This window comes from Cebus imitator, unplaced genomic scaffold (assembly GCF_001604975.1).
Source record: "Cebus imitator isolate Cc_AM_T3 unplaced genomic scaffold, Cebus_imitator-1.0 Scaffold664, whole genome shotgun sequence".
NCBI classification, from domain to species: Eukaryota; Metazoa; Chordata; class Mammalia; order Primates; family Cebidae; genus Cebus; species Cebus imitator.
Genome location: NW_016107979.1, coordinates 951,333 through 957,009, shown reverse-complemented (window position 1 = coordinate 957,009; position 5,677 = coordinate 951,333). Strand labels below are relative to the sequence as shown.

Sequence of the window (5,677 nt, the reverse complement as noted above, 5' to 3'; positions counted from 1 at the left end):
AAAAAAAAAAAAAAAAAAATCCCAAGAGAAAGGTAGTATATAAACTTAACATTTGCTCATTTCTCTTAATCAGGCATAATACTCATATTTATGAAGGACTGCAAAGAGCTACAGCTAGTGCTCGACTTAACAACCATGGTCAGGACTGCGGACCGGTCGTAACACGATTTGGTCATAAGTTGAGTAGGCTATATGTACAGTTGAAATGGTGCATGCGGAGATAGTAGTGCTGCCGGAAGCTGGTCCGCACTGTCCTACGCCCACCTGGGCAACGTTTGCGCTGCCAGACGTGGAGCAGTGGTGGCTAGCGATTGTGGTCGTAAAGTCGAATGGTCATAAGTTGCATAGGTGGTAAGTTGATCAATACCTGTACTTGATGCAGAAGCCAGACGGCTATAAGTGATAAAGGAAATTCACCTGAATTCGTTCAAGATGTGAGTTGCTAGGAAACTATGTCCAGAGGCAAATAATCATATTGATTGTAGAAAAATGGTGGCGCTAAGTAGTGAACAGACAGGTGCAGCCACACGAACGCCATTTAGCCTTTTTATTTTCCTTACATGAAAGGCTTGCTCTTGTTTCATATTAAAGCCGATGGAAGATCTTGAGGAAAGAGAAGAATAAGGAGTGATTATTTGCAATGATAATCATAATATTGTGCCTTTTGCACACAATATTTCTAAATTTTAACACAACTTTTCTCTTTTTGCAAATGAGGAAATTGCAGCCCAGAGAGGTTAAGTATTTCCCCAAAGTCACACAGTAAAAAAGGGTGGAGCTGGGATTTGGAAGCCAGGTCTGTCAGATTTCAGCCTGGGCTCTTGTTACCACTGCTGCCAAATGATCATTTCCTTGTCGTCAGAGGAAAGTATTGAAATAAAAGGCTGAGAGTGATGGCTCATGCCTGTAGTCCCAGCACTTTGAGAGGCCGAATTAGGAGGATCCCTTGAGGCCAGGAGTTTGATACCAGCATGGGCAACATGGTGAGAACCTATCTCTATAAATATTAAATTTAAACAAACAACAAGAAATGTATTTGTGGGGAACAGAAGGATGCTGAACAGGGCCTTAGATTCCATTTGTTGGGAATTGGATTTATGTTTGCAGTGAAAACATTTTCTGGTGTTTCCTTAGTACATAATAGGGGGAATCTTCGGGGTCCCAATTAGATGGCAAGTGTGTGGAGGCAAGGGCTATATCTCTGTTGTGTCCATGGTGCCCTGTTGTAAAATGGTATAACAAGGCTTCCAGGTTTGTCACTGTTAACTATAATGACATTAGGGAAGTCACTTAGGCCATCTGAGCCTCATATATATATGGGGATCATGGCACCCATGTTGCCGACATATGTAAGGGTCTGAATTGTTGGGGGGGGGTGTTGCTCAACTTCCTGTTGATTTGAACATGTTATATTTCTAAATCAAATTTAGCCTGACTTCAAACCCTGTATGTCAGAGTGGGGCAATCTTTCCTTTGAGGAGTTGGGGGGCTGCTGTTGGGATGTATGGAAAACAGAGAAAGACCTTTATTATTCAGTCCATCTGATTGCCACTGAGGTGCTCGTTGTCTAAGCCTGTGTTTCTTAGGGTTGTCTTACAGTCCCCCCTGAGGCAGGCAATTCCATCCCTCCTCCGAAGCTCAGATTTTGCTCTGTCTCACAGCTGCTCCCAAGGCCATGGCCCATGGTGCCCAGTCCTCTGGTGGCCAGGAATAGCACTGCTCAGGAGTGGGCCAAGAGCTTCCACCACCCAAGGAAATTCCCTTTAAATCCCTCTTCTTCAGTCCAGGGCAACGTTTCTTATGTATAGTTGGCCTGTCATGACTGCAGCATAACATGGTTTCAGAGGTATGCTGAGAGAGAGAATTTTTTTTTTTAATTTCAAGAGTTATATGTTTAATGTGTACTAACAATTTGAGCTAATATATTAAACCCATTCAACCCCTTTTTAAAAATGTAGTCCTTGTTTCCTGCCATTTTAATTTTAGATGAAAATGAGAGATGAGTACACTGAAAAGTAATGTCACCATCTGGAAAATTATGCACAGGAAAATGCAATGTTGGGATACGGATCTTTCAGTCCCTATTCCAGTACTCTTTAACAACTCTGCTTTCTTGGATGGGTATCCATGAGCTATAATACTTAAGGAGATTTTCATCTGTAGGTTTTAGGATTTTCTTATCAGTCATATTCACCACTCATCCTGGACCAAGACCAAGGAAAATCTGCCTTGGATCCTTCCTAGTACTGAGCATTTTGAAGAGTTCATCTTTACTGATACCAGGTGAGATATAACCATACTTCCTGGCAAGTTCAAGTCACGTTTCGGGAAATTTGGCAGCCTCCACCAGGTACCCACAATTCTTTGCATTGGTGTAATATGGTACCAGTTCCTCTGGTGGATGCATTCTCTTTGGAATGGGCTGTCCACGAAGAAAGAATGGAACAGGTTTGCATATCATGTCCGGGCTTCTTGGATCATAGAAAGCTATAGTAACACCACCACCATTTTTTTAAATTGCAGCAATAGCTAGTTCTGAAACCAACTGTACTTCAATATTAACTTTTGCCCTAAAGGTGTCAGCACCCTCCTTGACCAGCTGGACACCATAATCCCTTTTAATTGGCTGGATGGCCACACCTCTCCCATTGACAAGCTGGGTTAAGTCAGTAGGTTCAGTAGGATCAACATGACCCAAATCAATAAGATACTGCAGTCTATTGAGACACAAAGGCTTATCCCGGTGTCTGAAGCTATGTCCTTCATTAAACCCCTATTTTGGGATTCAGGTGTAAAATGGAGTCTGGCCTCCCTCAAAGCCCAGACGGGGCCGGGTTCCTCTTTGCCTTTCTCCTTTATGGCCTCTGCCACATTTTCTACCTCTTCTCCGACCTCTTGGTCATCTCTGTGGTTTCTTGGAGCCAGGATTTGGCTTGCAGTTGGCCAGGCTCACACATGGCAGGCCCCGGAGTAGGTCCAGGGCCCAGGCCCCAGCGCCTTGCAAGGGACTGGCCATAACCCACAAATATAGCTTCCTTCTAAAATAACTTTAAAATGTCAGTCAGTATAAAGTGAAAAATAATAAATTCACAATTCCATAATATTACCATAAGTAATAACAGACATTGCAAAAATCTCAAAGAGCTGCAGGGATTTCTGAGATCTGGGAAACATTTAGACACAGTGCTATTCTATAGAAATATCACAGGAACCACAAATGCAAACCTTCTAAAGATATGTAATTTAAAATTTTCTAGGAGCCACATACAAAAGAAATAGGTGACATTAATTTTGATAACATGTTTTATTTAACTTGATGTATCCAAATATCACTTAATATGTAATCAATATGAAAATTATTTGAGATATTTGACATTATTTTTTCTTTAATACAAAGTTTTGGAAACCTGGTATACATTTGTACTTCCTGCACATCTCATTCAGACTAACCGTGTCCCAGGCACTCAGCAGCCACACGTGGCTCGTGGCTACTGTACTGCAGCACGCAGGTCTAGGGAACTGAGGACAGATTCTGCCACTCAAGCCTCCAAATCCCACAATGGCTGTCACCAAACATTTTTTTGTCAGGTACCTCCAGAAGAGTTTTAGAAACCTATGTGTCTCCTCCCCACCCTCCTCTGCCTTACACACTCATTGTTAGATTAATAACTACAAGTTCTAAAAGATTAAATCCTTCTTAAGGGTATAATTTGCAGTGTCTTCTAAGTATTGGCTTTAGGCCGGGCACAGTGGCCCATGCCTATAATCCTAGCACCACTCCAGCTTGGACGACAGAGTGAGACTCTGACTCAAAAAAATAAATAAGAATTAAGTAAATATTGACTTTAAAACAAAACTCTAACAGCATTTTAGAATAGTCAATGGAATGTAAATATCATTGCACTTTGTTCCCCACCATCATCCAGTTATATAAATCATCGAGTAAGGTCTTGGTTTTCTTCATACTTCTTCTTAAAGTTGTATTTCTGTTTCTCTTTCTTCTACCTAACTTTATCTAAAGTTATCTTATTGATTATCTCAGATGAGCCTTTCTGCAAAAGGAATTTGTATGTAAATTTAGTTGTAAGAACTAGTCCCTGTGACCATAAGGCTGTAAGTGTGATTTGAACAGTACAATTATTTTGGAAACCTGTATCTAAACAGCAGAACTGGTCTTGACTCCCCCTTCATTCATGTAGCCATGGATGAATATTTCAGGTGATAGCAAAGATCAGACCCTACTTTTATCCTGGGATGTGAACTAAGCTCAATTAAGGCAATCTTCAGAGCTTGTTTAAAGAGCGTTTTTGCTCCTTGATAACTGTCTATTTTTATTCTCAATAGGTAAGGTTTTGGTTTAATCTTGACACATTAGAAGGAGTTAATCTGAAAAGCTAGGATGGGAGGGTAAGGACAGTTAAGAGTCTAGGATGAGTATGTTTCTGGGTATTCTCTACCCCATTTTGTGGAATCCTCTAATTACGAACATCCACTTTGGGAGGCCAGGGCGGGTGGATCACGAGGATTACAGGCATGAGACAGCGCGCCCGGCCAGCACCAGGTTCTTTTAAACAACCAGATCTCATGTGAACTAATAGCGTGAGAACTCACTCATTACCACGGGGAGGACACCAAGCCATTCATGGGAGTACACCCCCATGAACCAAACACCTCCCACTAGTCCCCACCTCCAACATTGGGGATCACATTTCAACATGAGATTTGGAGAGGACAGATATCCAAACTGTTTCAGGTGTAAAGTAGGGCACGTACAGATAAGACTGCATCCACCCTGGTCAGCCTCTGAGCCTTGTGGGGCCAGGACATCATGGATCCAAGACTTCGTTGACCCTTGGTGCCTGTCTGGGTGTATGAAAGCTGCTTTGCCTGACATGCTGTGCAAGTGCTCTGTCTCACCAAATACTAGCAGCTGGATTTGGGCAAACCCTCCTGCTGGATCTGGAAAACTACCAGATCTAGGAACCTTAGTAATAGAAGTTGGTGGGGTATTCTCCTCTGTGATTGTTAATAGGTGCACAGAATTCCTCTCCAGGGATTGATACCCATACACAGTATTCCGTTTAACAGAGACCCTGGTGATGCTGATGAGCACCTACTCCCCATGCTGCGGCACACCTTCAGGGTTCCCAGAATATCCATGCCTGTCAGAAAGTGAAGCTCTTCTTTGGGACAATATTAGACTCTAAAAATTCTTTTTTTTTTTTTTTTGCCAGGTGTGGTGGCTCATGCCTGTAATCCCAGCACTTTGGGAGGCCAAGGCAGGCAGATCACCTGAGGTCAGGAGATTGAGACCATCCTGGCTAACGTGGTGAAACCCTGTCTCTACTAAAAATACAAGAATTTAGCGGGGCATGGTGACACATGCCTGGGTGACAGAGTGAGACTCCGTCTTAAAAAATAATATATATTTTTTTCTTTTAGATACAGGATCTCACTCTCACCCAGGCTGGAGTGCAGTGGCACAATCATAGCTTACTGCGGCCTCCAACTCCTGGACTCAAGTCATCCTGCCTCCTCAGCCCCCTGAGTAGCTGGTACTACAGGTGCACACCACCATGCTCAGCTAATTTTTTTTTTTAGAGAAAGGGTCTCACTATATTGCCCAGGCTGGTCTCAAACTCCTAGCCTCAAGTGATCTTCCCACTCCAGCTTCCAA

The 5,677-nt window shown here is 42.7% G+C and overlaps 1 pseudogene; it reads right to left on the bottom strand.

Moving 5' to 3' along the window:
- Positions 1-328: 328 nt before the first annotated feature.
- LOC108295895 lies at positions 329-5,301 on the bottom strand (annotated as a pseudogene).
- Between the last annotated feature and the right edge of the window lie 376 nt (positions 5,302-5,677).